At 40.6% G+C, this 17453-nt stretch overlaps 1 protein-coding gene across 1 annotated transcript in view; it reads left to right on the plus strand.

The window, feature by feature from the left end:
* The window catches only part of olfm3 (olfactomedin 3), a 207481-nt gene that overhangs the window by 89604 nt on the left and 100424 nt on the right, over positions 1 to 17453 (plus strand). The window lies entirely within an intron of this gene.

Below are 17453 nucleotides of genomic sequence, written 5' to 3' on the forward strand. Positions count from 1 at the left end.
AACAGACTGGTTCAAGATTGGGAAAGGAGTACAACAGGGCTGTGTACTTTCACCCTAACTATTCATCTTGTACTCAGAACACATCATGCGACCCGCAGAGCTTGACAATTCCAAGGCCAGAGTTCAAATTGCTGGAAGAAACATTAACAACCTTAGATATGCAGATGATACCACTCTGATGGCTGAAAGTGAGGAGGAGTTGAGGAGCCTTATCACCAAGGTGAAAGAAGAAAGTGCAAAAGCCGGGCTGTAGTTAAACATCAAGAAAACCAAGATTATGGAAACCAGACTGACTGATAACTGGCAAATAAAGGGAGAAAGCGTGGAGGCAGTTACAGACTTTATATTTCTAGGCATGAAGATCACTGCAGATGCAGACTGCAGCCAGGAAATCAGAAGATATTTACTTCTTGGGAAGAGAGCAATGGCCAACCTCGACAAAATACTGAAAAGCAGAGACATCACACTGGCAACGAAGGTTCGCATAGTGAAAGCAATGGTATTCCCCATAGTGACCTATGGATGCGAGAGCTGGACCATAAGGAAGGCTGAGCAAAAGAAGATAGAACCTTGGTGCTGGAGGAAAATCCTGAGAGTGCCTTGGACCTCAAGAAGATCCAACCAGTCCATCCTCCAGAAAATAATGCCCGGCTGCTCACTGGAGGGAAGGATATTAGAGGCAAAGATGAAGTATTTTGGCCACATCATGAGAAGACAGGAAAGTTTGGAAAAGATCATGATGCTGGGGAAAGGAAGGAAAAAGGAAGAGAGGCCGACCAAGGGCAAGATGGATGGACGGTATCCTTGAAGTGACTGGCATGAACTTGAAGGAACTGGGGGCGGCGATGGCCGACAGGGAGTTCTGGTGCAGACTGGTCCATGAGGTCACAAAGAGTCGGACTGACCGAATGAAAAAGAAGAAGAAAAATCAGCTGCTTGAGATAGCTACTTCTTCCTAATTGTAGGACTCACTCTTCTGGGGTTGGTACTCCCTGTTATGAAAGACTGTCGCATAAGGCTCCCTGGGTCTACATGTCACACTGCATGAAATTATAAAGTTCCTGTTAGCTTGTCTCACATTTATTCCAGACACCTAGCCTCTCTCTATGAGGGAAATAACCTGTTTTCTTCCCTATATAAAATGTTACTTTGGATGAATGGTTCTAATATGACATATTAGGCACTGTGGTTCCTAGATTCGTTTGCATTTGAAAGCAGTGAGCCCTTTGTGTGGAAGGGGAAAATGATCCATCAATTTGGTGTCAGAACTATTTACTGCGATAGGAAGAAAAGGCTGTCTCTGCTCCACAACAATAGCATGGAATATTGAAGGCCTAGCTATGAATCAGATGAGCAGCATAAAGCATAATTGCATCATTTCTGTCTGGCTGTACATCACCGGCAGTTACCTGCATTTCAGTGATCATTGAAGAATCATTTATTATCTATTGGAGGGCCAAAGTTGCAACCAAAAGGATATTATCTCCTACAGATAAAGAAGTTATACTGCACTATGTAATGAAAAAGCCACAATCATCAGGATGATTAATATCGCCTGAGAACATTTTTTATTTTTAATGAAGAGCTGTCTCAAAAATGACTGCTTTGTCTTGAGCAGCCCATCTCATAAGATGTCCATTTCTGAAATAGAGAATTTAAAATAATGGATGGAGTTGACGTTTCACTCAGAAAGGTCATAAGAACCAACATAGTTCCCTCAGCAGCACAGTTTCCAAACGCTTGCTGTTTTTCATTCTGCACAATATTAGGCATCCAGATTATTTCTAAACCAATTAACTATTTAGAGACTTCCTAAAACGCTCAGTGCCTTCAGTGATATGAATGCCCTATTAGAAGTGGCATTTTGCATTTTCACCATGATGTCTGCTATTCCCCTACCAAATAATGCTTGGTTGATTTTGGTTGAGAGATAAATGCAGGCACATCGAGCCAAAACTCTCTCACTGGCAATGACAGAAGTAGTCCTTGGCACACTGCTTGGAGAAGTTAATTTCTCAATGAAAAAGAATGACCACCTAGCCCCCAGTGACCAGCTGAATGTATTGCACAGGACACTTCCAAGGAAGGCTCCAGTCATACACATTTCATAGATATAGGTAAAGTAAAGGTAAAGGTTTTCCCCTGACATTAAGTCTAGTTGTTTCTGACTCTGGGTGTTGATGCTCATCTCTATTTCTAAGCCAAAGAGCCGGCACTGTCTGTAGACACCTCCAAGGTCATGTGGCCAGCATGACTGCATGGAGTGCCATTACCTTCCTCTCAGAGTGATACCTATTGATCCACTCACATTTGCATGTTTTCGAACTGCTAGGTTGGCAGAAGCTGGGTCTAGCAGCTCAACCTGCTCCCTGGATTTGAACCACTGACCTTTTGGTCAGCAAGTTCAGCAGCTCAGCAATTTAACCCTCTGCGTCACCGGGGGCAATAGATATACACAGCAATAAAGTCAGTGACACTTCCTTCCTAGTAGCCTAATCCAGAAAGCATATACATATTCTTCTGAACCTGTTGATTATACACATCAGTAGATTAGCCTAGGTGGTTTACTCCACATTGGAACCATATCCTGCTGTCCTTTCAGCTAGGTAGTAAGCAATTCCTAGGAAAACATACTTGGAATATTTGGTTGATGCCTTCAGCATGCCCAAACTATGTCTCAGCTAGTGAGACTTTCCAGGAGAGAAATGTGTTTTCAGAAGCTGATTCCCCTTGCCCCATGAGACCACTGGCCCTCAATTCTATGCACCATGAAAACTCCGTAGATGCTTCATCCCAATGCCCATTTCAGCTAGTCCAGCAGTAAAACTACCTGCTGTGCCTAATTCACAAGTTCTCGTTGCTTTATGACATACGTGTGAAACCAAATCCAGTCCACCACATCATTTTATGTGGCCTGCAAGGCTTTCAGTAGCAAGGCAATGCAGTTACATTTATACAGACTTACAATTACAGCTAGCCCTTTGAGAACAACCATAAGGCTGATGTGGACCTTGGTGAAAATGAGTTTGACACCCCAGCTTTCTGGTGTTATTTTTGTGTAATTGATTTTAAATGCTAAGGAAAATAATCAGAGTGTTATCAGTATGAATGTTAGTAAAATAGCACTAATCACTAGAGATTAAGACAAAATTCAAAAATATTTAAAAGGGTCAAAATTTGTTTCTAGAGTGTTGGGGTACTCTGAAGAAGAGAATGCTGAATAGTGAATCTTTACAGTTTCAGACTGTAAATAAATGCATAAAAATGGTAAAACAAACAGGATTTTCTTTGCAAGAAATGAGATTTTGTGTTGTTCACAACAAGGGGTGGATTTTATGCAGAAGTTTTCAACTATAGTTTATCCTACACAGAAAACAGCATTCTGTACACAGAAATATTATTTACTGGACAGAAACTGCTGTTTTCTCTAAAACAAATATAAGCAAATTTTACAAATAGAATAAAGCCCAAATTAGAAATGCTGTTTGAAAAATGCATAGTGTTTAAGGAATTTATCACAGCAGGAAGAAAATTGGTAAAATTGCATGCTGCTTCCTTCAAGAAGGAAATTAGCAGAGAATTACATTCCTGCTCATCACACAGGTTAGGCTGACTGTAAATTTTGTGGAAGCAATGATAGAATCCTCAGTGGTAGAAAAGATAAGTCTACTAAATGAATTTCTCCAATTAGGAGGATTAGTAGGTCATTTTATGCATTGATTTAGCAGATGTGCCAGAAGAGGAAATAAAGTTCGGAAGTTCATTGAGACTCTGATGTAGCATGTAATGAGAAAGGGAAGCTGCAGGACCTAATTGAAAACAAAAGCTTTTCACTTTGGACATCCACAGCGCCACTTCCCCTTTGAATTATGTTTCCATTAGCTGTGAGCAATTTCTGAGGTGGCAAAGCCCTCGGCTCTGTTTCTATGATGTGTGCCAGTTCATTCATAAGCAGATCCATTGTAGATCTAATGGTTAGGAAGAGCCTGATATTTGCTGCTGCTGCAGGCTTGATAAAAGAGTGTCTTGGGAGACTAAAGTGAGGAACAAGCAAACCCGTTGCAATGTTTTTACTCCAATTGCTGTTCTCAAAATGGTAGCTACTTCAGTGATATTACTTAAGTGTCTTTGGCTTCTTCTGAGGCTGTGAGAGTATGATTTGCCTACGAAAGGTACCTGACATATTTTTTAATTCATGGGACACCAAAGGGATATCTGAAAATGAAATTCAATTTTCATTTTGCTGTTCTGCCCTGGACAGCAAAAGCATTGTGGGTTGGACATTACCATTACCTCCCTGTGATCAACCTGTCCCCTGCTGTTGATGGGTAAAATCCATCGATTGCCCCTGATCATGCCACGGGACAACAGACCATTGATGCTTTTCAGTTGTACAAATCACCATGGGCATCAGGACGGTAAGCTGACGCTATCCTTGATCATGCAAACAGCACAGGATAGCAGCATCATACAATGAGGTCCTGTATCTCTTCAAGTTTCATGAGCTTACCTTATCCTGTGGGATATTCTGCAACCATAAATACTGGTTTAAAGCTGTCAGAGTACTGAGGGCCCTTGGTGGGTTTTGATTCCAGCACCAAAATCTGTGGATGCTCAAGTCATATACGAAGGCATAGTAATATGGTGTCTCTTTTATACAATATCAAAACCAAGGTTTGCTTTTGGAATTTTTTTTTTAAAAAACTAAAAAACCGAATACTGCACTGTGTGCATGTGCGGAGGAGCTGCCCCCGTCCGACTGAAAAAAAAAAAAAACAGAGGCTGAGACAGCTGCACGTGAGGCCAAACCCAAATTTAGTCACCCTTTCCCAGGAAGGCACAAAGAGGGTGCCAAATCAGACCAGAGACTTGAAAAAACACAGAGAGGGATAGAGAAGGCAGGAAGGAAGGAAGGAAGGAAGGAAGGAAGGAAGGAAGGAAGGAAGGAAGGAAGGAAGGAAGGAAAGAAGGGGAGAAAACGTCGAGCAAGCCTTCTTTCCCTCAGAGAGAGACTAAAGGAGAGGCAGGAAGAAAGGCGCCGCAGCCATCTTCTCCCCCCCCCCCCTCGGAAAAATGGAGCACCACCACCCTCAATTCAAATAGGTGAACAGGGACCCGGCCGTGGGTGTTTTGGAATGGCCGTGGGTCACTTTGTGTGAGGGAAACGAGGAGGGAGTGGCCGCCATTGTTCTGGGGGGCAGTTTTCTAGGCATCCCATTTGGAGGCATAGCATGTGGGCCCGAGCCAGCCCTTGAGTCGTGCCAAGGATTGTGCTTATGGCACTCTTCTCCCTGTTTGGGGTACATAGGGCACCCCATAAGTTGCAGGGGGAGTTGCAAGCATAGGCCCCTCCCACAGATCTGTATAAAATCCACATTAAACTGGGTAATATGACAGTGTGGAGTCAGACAACCCAGCTCAGATATTGTGGACTATCTGCCTTATATTCAGGGTAGTATGGCTATGTGGAAGGGCTCTTAATGTGCCATTAAACAGGGTTATAGGGCTGTGTGGAAGGGCCCTTAATGAGCATTTGAACTGGATTATATGGCAGTGGGAACTCAAGGCCCTTCCACACAGCTATATTACCCATTTATAATCTTATATTATCTGCTTTCAACTGGATTATCTTGAGTGCACACTGCCATATAATCCACTTCAGTGTGCATTTTATACAGCTGTGTATAAGGAGCCTCATATAATCCAGTTCTAACCAGATAATATAAGATTATAAATATACAGTAGAGTCTCCAACATAAACACTCCGGCAGAACGTTGGATCAGTGAATATGTTGGATAATAAGAAGGGATTAAGGACAAGTCTAAACCAGGACAGTAAATAAAGAGCAACACCCGGAAAGCAGGGAAATTGGGAAATTGGGAATTCAGGGCCAGCTAACACTTCCCAACAAAGGATTCTCCCAAGCCGGAAGAATCCTCGCTCCCACTATTACAACAGTCTTATTTACCCTGGAAAAATAATACAAAACAATATCATTTATAACATCAGGACAACAGGAACCAACAGAAAGCAAACGGAATTCCAGAAATACAACAATCAGGGCCAGCTAACACCTCCATACAAAGGATTCCCCCAGGGAGGAAGCAGCCAGGCTTTGAGTTTGCAAGACCATTACATGCTAATCAAGGTGACTAATAACAGCATGCATACCTGCCGCACCGAGAGTATTAATTGTATTTCAGTTCGCCAAACTAGGATTCCCTTAGGAAGAAAATGGCCAGGCTTTGAGGCTGCAAGGCTATTCACTGCTATTCCACAGCAATGTGTGGCCAGGCACAGCTAGTGGAATACATGGGTGCAGAATATGTGGATATGGAAGATCAACTATATTTCCTCTTTTTATGTGTGGTTCCAGGGTAGAGTACAACAAGTCAGATCTACTTATATCTTTAAAGCAAAGAGGACTAAGTGTTTTATCAGGGTTTCCTATCAGAAAAGTCTTCTGCAGAGCTTTATGGTCAGCATACAAAGAACTCTATTGGATAGTGGGGATGTGTGTGGTGGGAGGGGTTACATTCATGCCCATTACATCCCCATCCATTTAGCCCTCTAAATGTTCATGTTTTAGCCAGATTTCCACAACTCAAAAAGATTCTGCTCTCAGGTTCTCACTCTGCATAGATACAGATTGTTTGGCAGTGTGAAAAGCTTTGTTCCTTTGGGACAAATAGATGGAAATATAGAAGTAAAACTGAAAAGCTGATACAGGTTTTCGTCCATTGTACACTGACAGAGAAAGGGGGAGAGAGAAAGAGAGAGGAGGACGAGGAGAGAAAGACTACAATTAAACCAGCACTTAAGCCAGGTGCACCCATGGGACTAAACTACACCAAGCAAATATCAAGAGGGGAAATGGGCTGTTCGCTTACAAGCTTCTTTAAAATGCATTCAATGTAATGCTACTGTAGTATATTTTGGATTTCCATGCCACTGTCTTCAAATGAAAATGTAGAAGGAAAATACAAATCATGCGCACATTGTAGATATAGGGCCATTTTGTCTTCTGATGATAGAGTGTCAGGCCTTGTCCAATGTGAACTCAAAAGGATGTTAAGCAATTGAGGCATATAAGAGGAGAAGAAAGAGAATCCATGTAAGACCATCCCTGAAAACAAACTAAACTAAGCTCTGTATCAGGACTCTCTCACTTTGATTCTTATCTCTTTCATAATTCTGCAAGATGGCTGAAGGAAAAGTGCTTCCACTTAGCTTTGTCCACACTCTAGCACAGGAGATATAATAATAATCACAGAGTTACAATGTAACAAGGGTTAAAGTGAAAAGGTTGCAATGTAACAAAATTATGTATAGAAAACATTGATTAATCATCATCATAATTACAGGACCATTACAGTTAGTGTCCTAGTCAGTCAACCATGATGTCTTCCAGCATACTTTAGTACATTATTTCTACAACCGTGTAGCCACACTCTGTTATCACCAACAATTGGCAAGTCTATGACTCCTGAGCATGCTCAGGCTCCATTGGGCCCATTCAAACTCTTCTCCCAAATGACATTTTAGTGCTTTTTCAAATGTTGAGGTTCTGCTGAAACCTCCCTCTTGGATTTTAGTGGTCCTAAGCAACATAAGCACCATGTGGCTACATAAGCACCATCACTCATCATATCTAAAAATCAAAAACAGAAGAAATTATTATTGCCTTTTCTTCTCTCCTTTTTAACTTAATACACATGTTTTTATTTTGTTTCAAATGTCAAGCTTGTATAAGAACACAATTGACACAGATGGTAGTTTGCAAACCACTGACTTTGTTTTCAAATAAATGCTGTCAGTTTGGTGATAGACATGCCCTTTTTTGTTATCAATTTTGGCAACGTTTCTGTCATTCAAGATTTGAAAGATCGGCCTTCATGGGGAGTCTTATGAAATCCTTAAGGTCTCTGTGCTTTCTTTTCTCACACCTCTGCATTCCCTGATCACTTTTACATCAGGAATTTTTTCAAAAAACAAAAAAATAAAAATAGGAGACCTACCACCCCCATCATGGCCAATTCTCTCACACTAGAAGTGGCTTGCAATTTCTGAAGTTGCTCCTGACATCTTTTCCGTGGCTAGGCCTCAGAGCCTCGGCTTCACCTAGCTGTCCCTTGCAGCCCTGCACACGCAGGTTGCTAAAGGGTGGAGGCTGCTTGGCTGTTGCTTGCGCCATTGCCGGGCTGTGGTGCAGGCTGGTGAGCAGCTGCTGCAATAAATCACTCTGACCATGAGGTCATGAGTTCGAGGCCAGCCTGTGGCGGGGTGAGCACCTGTCAATTAAAAATAAAATATAGCCCCTGCTTGTTGCTGACCTAGCAACCCGAAAGATAGTTGCATCTATCAAGTAGGAAATAAGGTACCACTTATAAAAGTGGGGAGGCAAGTTTAACTAATTTACAACATTGGAATGAGGAAATGAGGAAGTGCCATCAGAGTGGATGATGATGCAGCTGCTCCCCCCTGTGGCCAGAATCGAACATCCCCTCAGGAGAAGGTTAACTTGCCCCTGCATCTGTCCGCCTGTCTGTCTCTGTCTCGGTTTGATGTGTTTATGGGCATTGAATGTTTGCCCTGTATGTGTATAACTAGCTGTGCCCGGCCACCCGTTGCTGTGGCGAAGTATGGTGGTATGGGAAATAAAGTATTGAGGAATTGGTGGTAGTTAAGGTAAAGGGTAAACGTTTTCCCCTGACTCTGGGGGTTGGTGCTCATCTCCATTTCTAAGCTGAAGAGCCGGCGTTGTCCGTAGACTCCTCCAAGGTCATGTGGGATGACTACATGGAGCGGCGTTTCCTTCCCACCGGAGCAGTACCTATTGATGCACTCACATTTGTATGTTTTTGAACTTCTGGGTTGGCAGAAGCTGGGGCTAACAGTGGGGGCTCTCTCCACTCCCCCAATTCATACCTTTCAGTCCAGAAGTTCAGCAGCTCAGCACTTTAACACACTGCGCCATCAGGGGATATTATTTCCTAAAGGTTGTGAATATACAATATTTCTGATTGTTTTGTTGTTTTTTTTGTCTCTTGGAGGCAAGTATGAATGCTCCAATTAGGAAAAATGATTAGGATGTAATGGCCTTGCAGCTTTAAAGCCTGGCTGTTTCCTCCCTGAGTGAATTTTTTGTTGGGAGGTGTTAGCTGGCCCTGATTGTTTCCTGTCTGGAATTCCTTTGTTTTCAGAGTGGTGTTCTTTGCGATATTTTATGTGTTTCTACTGTCTGTGGCCCTGAGAAAACAGAGGATTTGCCAGACTTTGATGATGGGAATACTTTGTTGGGAGGTGTTAGCTGGCCCTGATTGTTTCCTGTGTGGAATTCCCCTGTTTTCAGAGTGTTGTTCTTTATTTAGTGTTCTGATTTTAGAGATTGTATTGTTCTGTTTTATTATACCACATTAATTTTTATATATTCTGATTTTAGTGTTTTTGAATACTTGGAGCCAGATTGTATTCATTTTCATGGTTGACCGCAACACAATAATAATAATAATAATAATAATAATAATAATAATAATAATAGTAATAGTAATAATAATGACTTTGGTAATACACAGTGCTTCACTCCCTTCTCAGCTTCCTTTCTGGAAGAATCCTTTCTTGGGAGGTGTTAGCTGGCCCTGATTGTTTCTTTTGTGGAATTTCCAATTTCCCTGCTTGCAGACTGTTGGTCTTTATGTACTGTCCTGGTTTTAGAGATTATATTGTTCTGCATTATTCTATCCTAGTAATTATTTCATATTAAAGTAGAATCTCACTTATCCAACATTCGCTTATACAATGTTCTGGATTATCCAACACAGTCTGCCTTTTCATAATTAATGTTTTTGTAGTCAGTGTTTTAAATTCATTGTGATATTTTAGTGGTAAATTTGTAAATACAGTACAGCAGAGTCTCACTTATCCAACATAAACGGGTCGGCAGAATGTTGGATAAGCGAATATGTTGGATAATAAGGAGGCATTAAGGAAAAGCCTATTAAACATCAAATTAGGTTATGATTTTACAAATGAAGCACCAAAACATCATGCTAGACAACAAATTTGGCAGAAAAAGTAGTTCAATACGCAGTAATGCTATGTAGTAATTACTGTTTTTATGAATTTATGAAATGCGTTGGATAATCCAGAACGTTGAATAAGCGAGTGTTGGATAAGTGAGACTCTACTGTAATTACTACATAGCATTACTGTGCATGGAACTACTTTTTCTGTCAAATTTGTTGTATAATATGATGTTTTGGTGCTTAATTTTATAATCATGACCTAATTTGATGTTTAATTGGCTTTTCCTGAATCCCTTCTTATTATCCAACATATTCACTTATCCTGCCAGCCTGTTTATGCTGGATAAGTGAGACTTTGCTGTATATTGACAATCTTATATTATCTGCTTAGAACTGGATTATATGAGGCCCCTTCTTCACAGCTATATAAAATGCACACTGAAGTGGATTATATGGCAGTGTGGAATCAAGATAATCCAGTTCAAAGCAGATAATATAAGATTATAAATGGGTTATATAGCTGTGTGGAAGGGCCTTGAGTCTACACTGCCATATAATCCAGTGCAAATGAGATAATCTGTGAAAGAAGTCTAAGTGAGGCCTAAGTCTGCCTGTCCCCTAACTGAACCCTGGCTGTCCCTTGGTTGGTAGGAGACCAAGTGGGCAGAGATTAGCCCTCTAAACTGGCAGCAATGGATAAAAAAATTATTGCTCTCCCTCTAATTAGGACTTTATTTTTCTTTTCTTTTTGTTGTATCAACCTAGTGGCGTGGATGATGGGTTGTGTTGTCAAATTTCGAGGTTGGGGGGCCTGTAGTTTTGCTGTTTTGTCCGGTGCCCTGATTCCATCACTCTTTTATATATATAGATGTAATCCGTCCTGAGTCCCCTTCGGGTTGAGAAGGGCAGAATATAAATAATGTAAATAAATAAATAATAACTGTTAAGGGAAGGAGCCATCTGTTACAATGGTTGCTAAGGGAGGCGGGGAGTGCTTGGGCATTGCTAAGAGAGAAGCTGTCTGTTAGGACATTAGCTAGGGGGGGAGGAGCCTGATTGGCCGTTGCTTAGGGGATTGTTTTTACTTTTCTCAGGTGGGTCAGGTTTGTGATTGTAGGCTTGAAACACGCATTAGTTCAATTGCTATGTTGTGTCCAAATTTCATAGCATTCGGTGGAATAGTTTGGGAGATATGAGGTCCTAAAAAACTGACATTACATTTTTATTTATATAGATTTTCTAGAAATTTTCACATGCAATTCTCTGTGTTTGTGTTTGTGTGTGTATATACACATAAACTAAGAAAACCCATACTGAGAATGAAATTGCTGTTACTTTTTACTATATACTGATATCAGATTATTTAATATATACAGTACTTTTTATAAAGTGTGTAAAATTATTTTTCTATACTAGAGGGCTGACTGTAAAGTGCTATATGTGGGCTACAATTATTACTGTGTTCATAAACTGCAGCTAATGTGAAAAATAGCACCTAGTGAACAAGATATCAAATTACTACATTTTTATTAAAAGAATGCTACTTTTTTTCTCTGATAGCTATTAAGCTATGTTCACACTTTTTGTTGTGACCACGTAAAGACCTAAACAACTCTGGACCAAGACATTATGAAACCCACATATAAACCCAAGCAGAGAAAGTCATATTGGTTGTTTAGTGACCAATGTTTGTGGGTCATCATGTAATATCATTAAGGATGTTATGTTAAGGATATTATGTCCAACCTAATTTGGAGTGTTAGGTTGAAAATCATGTTTTAAAAAATTAAACAATAGTCACTTCTAAAATAATTTATTATCACAAGTACTAGTAATTGAAACTGTTTAACTGGATAAGTTGTAGCTAAATAACTTATTGTTTGAAATAGTGTTGGGTCATATTAGTGCTTCCCAAAATGGGTGATATTATCCTGTGGGGGAACTGAAACATGTATGAAATCTGATTTGGATTTTTTTTTCTGAATTGTATGATAGTCAGTTAATAATGGTGCAAGTACAATAAGTAGTTAAAATGTTTAATTCATGCTGAAATCAATAAATTGATAGCAGCACACCAGATTCATGCTTCTCATTTAGGATTGTTTTTAATGTGATTCATAATTTTTATTTTAATATATCTTTTATTATCTTAATTTTCTGTGGGGAATGAAAAATTTACTATGGTTGATTTTAATAAATAATTTTATAAGGCCAAGCTTCAAGGTGTATTATTTATAACAACATGTTGTAGAGTGTGGGTAGAAATATAGATACATAAAACAATGCTTAAGGTAGATTTCCAGGGCTGCATTGAGTTTTTTTCCTGAAAAAAAGGGTGTTAAGCCAAATAAGTTTGGGAACCTCTGGTTCAGACAATAGCAAGGAAGGTGCCACCCTTCACCCCCCATTTTTAGTGGTCAAACTTCTATGTTTTGGCAGGCTCATTTTATGCTCACGAGAGGCTTTCTTTAAACAGGAATCATAGAATCATAGAATCATAGAATAGTAGAGTTGGAAGAGACCACATGGGCCATCTAGTCCAACCCCCTGCTAAGAAGCAGGAAATCGCATTCAAAGCACCCCCGACAGATGGCCATCCAGCCTCTGCTTAAAAGCCTCCAAGGAAGGAGCCTCCACCACAGCCCCGGGGAGAGAGTTCCACTGTCGAACAGCTCTCACAGTGAGGAAGTTCTTCCTGATGTTCAGGTGGAATCTCCTTTCCTGTAGTTTGAAGCCATTGTTCCGTGTCCTAGTCTGCAGGGCAGCAGAAAACAAGCTTGCTCCCTCTTCCCTATGACTTCCCTTCACATATTTGTACATTGCTATCATGTCTCCTCTCAGCCTTCTCTTCTGCAGGCTAAACATGCCCAGCTCTTTAAGCCGCTCCTCATAGGGTTTGTTCTCCAGACCCTTAATCATTTTAGTCGCCCTCCTCTGGACGCTTTCCAGCTTGTCAACATCTCCCTTCAACTGTGGTGCCAAAAATTGGACACAGTATTCCAGGTGTGGTCTGACCAAGGCAGAATAGAGGGGGAGCATAACTTCCCTGGATCTAGACGCTATTCCCCTATTGATGCAGGCCAGAATCCCATTGGCTTTTTTAGCAGCCGCATCACATTGTTGGCTCATGTTTAACTTGTTGTCCACGAGGACTCCAAGGTCTTTTTCGCACACACTGCTGTCAAGCCAGGCGTCCCCCATTCTGTATCTTTGATTTCCATTTTTTCTGCCGAAGTGAAGTATCTTGCATTTGTCCCTGTTGAACTTCATTTTGTTAGTTTTGGCCCATCTCTCTAGTCTGTCAAGATCGTTTTGAATTCTGCTCCTGTCTTCTGGAGTGTTAGCTATCCCTCCCAGTTTTGTGTCGTCTGCAAACTTGATGATCGTGCCTTCTAACCCTTCGTCTAAGTCGTTAATAAAGATGTTGAACAGAACCGGGCCCAGGACGGAGCCCTGCGGCACTCCACTTGTCACTTCTTTCCATGATGAAGACGACGCATTGGTGAGCACCCTTTGGGTTTGTTCGCTTAGCCAATTACAGATCCACCTAACCGTAGTTTTGTCTAGCCCACATTTTACTAGTTTGTTTGCCAGAAGGTCGTGGGGGACCTTGTCGAAGGCCTTACTGAAATCCAGGTACGCTACATCCACAGCATTCCCTGTATCGACCCAACTCGTAACTCTATCGAAAAAAGAGATCAGATTAGTCTGGCATGACTTGTTTTTGGTAAATCCGTGTTGACTATTAGCAATGACCGCATTTGTTTCTAAGTGTTCGCAGACCACTTCCTTAATGATCTTTTCCAGAATTTTGCCTGGTATTGATGTGAGGCTGACCGGACGGTAATTGTTTGGGTCGTTCTTTTTTCCCTTCTTGAAGATAGGGACCACATTCGCCCTCCTCCAATCTGCTGGGACTTCTCCCGTTCTCCAAGAACTCTCGAAGATAATTGCCAGTGGTTCTGAAATAACTTCTGCTAGTTCCTTCAGTACTCTTGGGTGTAGCTGATCTGGCCCTGGGGACTTGAATTCGTTTAGAGAGGCTAAGTGTTCCTGGACAACTTGTTTCCCTATTTGGGGTTGGATTTCCCCCAATCCTTCGTCCATTCCGTGTTGCTGAGGTTGAAGATGGCTTTCTTTTTCTGAGAAGGAAATGGCTAGGAGATTGATTTCTGGGTACTTCCTGTTGGAAAAAAAGCCTTATTCGGCCCTTAGAACAATTCAGGGGGGAAACAGGGCAAATGCCTTATACACATTCCAGGAGTGTTGGGGGCTGGTGGTGGAATAAATTATTTTCTTTTTAAAAAGCCTTGGATGCTGCAAGATCCTGGGTTCCAATAATTTAAAGGAACACTATTGCAATAGTAAATTATTTCCCATTACCAATGTTGTCTCAAAGGCCCCTTCCACACTGCCATATAAAATCCACATTATCTGCTTTGAGCTAGGTTATATGGCAATGTAGAAGGGGTCAAAGTGAGTTACAAGAACAACAAAAATGGAATGCTGTTGAAAACTACTTTTCTCAATGTTAAATCCAAAGAGTAGCTAGTAGACCTGTGCATAGATTCATTTTGGCTGTTTCCCTTTGGCTTATTCAGCTTCTTTGGATGTCCATAATGGCAAGGGCTCTGTTGCCATGGTTTGTTTTTTTTTTACTGAGCCAGACCACGTGGCTGCTGGTTACGGTGTGTGGAGATTTTATTTATTTATTTATTTATTTCAATTATTTGTACCTCGCCCTTCTCACCCGAGGGGACTCAGGGCGGCTTACAAGTGGCAATTAATGCCGTTACACTGTTATACAATGAACTAAAACGTTAAAAAAGTTAAAACAGTCATAAAATACAATATACAAAGTTTAAAACAATGCAAAGTGCTTATGCCATTCATCCACCAGACCTTATACAAGAGCCGTAATTCAGATCGTGTCGAAGCCAACACATGCTTATTCTTCAAATGCCTGCGTACATAGGCAGATGGTGCCATGTGCTCTCATGGCATTTCCCTGTGAGTCCTGCTTGTTGGGCCAATCAGAATAGAAGAAATCTGTGATGTGTCTTATGCAAGGTGTGTCTATTTAATGGGGAAAGCACCTCCATTGCTCAGTTACATCCTGGCTCTAGAACAGTGGTTCCCAACCTTTTTTTGACTAGGGACCACTCTCCAACTTTAGTACCAAAAGGGTTAGAAATCCATTTTTGGGCAACTTTAGATTTGGTTTGGTTATTTGGGGTGCTTATTCAGAAAATTGTATTGGATAGACCACATCAGCTCTAGTTTCTGATACATAACATATGCCATCCAGTAGTTGCCATCTGCTTTCCCACAGAAAAACATATTTAATAATCTAGAGTTGATTTGGTCTATCCAATGCAATTCTCTGAATCAAGACACCCAAAAAAAAAACCAGGAACAAGCCTGGTCAGCTCTGCAGAAATAAAATAAAATAAAATAAATAAAGAAGAAAGTTTGCAGACCAAATTTTCCTTGTTGTGGCCCACTGCTGAGCTACGGCCCAAAGGTTAGGAACCACTGCTCTGGAGGGAGGTGCTTCAGTCTGATTGCCGCTGGCTGTCAGCATTAGCTTTTGACTTGCCTTGACCTCTCTCTTGTATTTAATCTTTTTTATTTTCCTTTATTTGCCTTTATTTTTTATTCTTTATTTAGTGGGACTGGGAGTTAGAAAGGGTGGGTGGGTGGGTGGGTAGGTGCCTGTCATTTGGGGACGTGTAAGTGGGTGTGCTTTTCTTTTAGGGTGTCTCTGAGCTTTGAGTCACTTGCTAAAGCCTTTAGCTTCTTCTCTCCCTCCTCCCTTTCAGAAAGTACTTTTAAAATATTATTGTTAATAATTATAGGAATTCCAGTAAACAGCAAAGTCTCATTCTCAGAATAACTACCTACTTACTTATCTAAACTTACCACCAATACCTAACAAATTCTTTCCTTTCCAATCTCATCACAAGTTCTCTCTATGCTCTGTGACCTCTTAATTTCATTTAATAATAATAATTTGGATGTTGCCACCTAATAATAAAAAATGAGCTTTTGTGGAAGCTTTCCCAAGCCGACAGAACCCGTCATCTCTCTCTAACTCCAATTTCCATCAGCACACCGGGAATTCTTAAAGAAAATTTTATTTACTGAAAGAAAATAAATTCCTAAAAATCAGGGGATGACCCAAATGTTATGAAACTTGGCGGGCCAGCAGTTGTAGATGTGTCCTCCAAGTGTGGCCATTTTCATCGCAATAGCCCTAAAAATGACTGTAAAGAGAACCTTTTAAGGCCCCCATTGTCACCAACGGGCCGGGTGTAGCTGCATTTTCTGGCTGTGAACCGAAAACATCCATTTTCGGGAGCCGCACAAAAATGGATCTGTGGGCCCCCCAAAATCCAGATAGCAGAAACATCTTGAGGTTCAGCCAAAATGCACACACCTGGTAACTAGTAACAACAAATATCTTTGCCTGCATTGCCTACAGCATTGTTGCTATTCTTAATATTTATTTTCATTTATTTACTAACTTTTTATTCCACCTTTCTCTCAATATTGGGACTCATAGAATAGACAGTACTTGGCTAAATGAATATGGCTTAACACATAATGGGATTGCTGGCATAAGGGACATGGTTTGCAGAGTAAGAAGTAATATTTGTAAATCAAACAATAGAAGTCTGATTTCCTTGAGCATATTTAACTATATGAAGAAACTTCCAGAAGGACATTTCATGTGGTTGTATCTGAAACAGAAAATAAATATCAGACCTTGCAATGTCATGTTTGTAGTTGAGTTTTCAATAAGATTTAATCAGAATCTAAAGAAGGATGTGTAATACTTTGACACTTGTAAAGAAGAGAAGAAAAACACATTTAAATGTGGCTTCCCCACCCTTGCTTTCCTTAGATGGTTGTGTACTTTGGCTAATGAAGGTCAGCAGTTTTACAGGAAACTTTTAAGTTGAAACATATATTTGCAGAAAATTGTTAGATTAATGTGTTTTTTAAAAAAACCACTGAAATGTCAAACCATGTGTTTCTGTAAGAAAATGGAAAAGAAAGTGAAGAGAGAAGTAATAAAGGATGCAAAGGGCACACACAGGGAGAAGGTAGGACAAAGATCCCTTCTGTCTTAAATCAGTTGTTCACCTACTTACACATGTTATAGCATCACGCACTTAATTTTTGTCATTGTGCCACTTACTATGCTACTTCAAACAGCATTTCCTTCTGCTTTATTTATATCCTGCCCATCTCCCAAAGGGACTTGGAGCGGCTTACAGCAAAGCAATAGCATAAATAATAATAAAACACATAAAAAGTCAAACAATGTAAATCACCAAAAATAAAAACATTATCCTTAGGAATGGACAGAAGTGAAACTAGAGTGTTTCATATCCTTACTGCTTCATAAGTAGGGTTATAAA

The sequence above is a fragment of the Anolis carolinensis genome, chromosome 4, assembly GCF_035594765.1.
Source record: "Anolis carolinensis isolate JA03-04 chromosome 4, rAnoCar3.1.pri, whole genome shotgun sequence".
In the NCBI taxonomy this organism is placed as follows: Eukaryota; Metazoa; Chordata; class Lepidosauria; order Squamata; family Dactyloidae; genus Anolis; species Anolis carolinensis.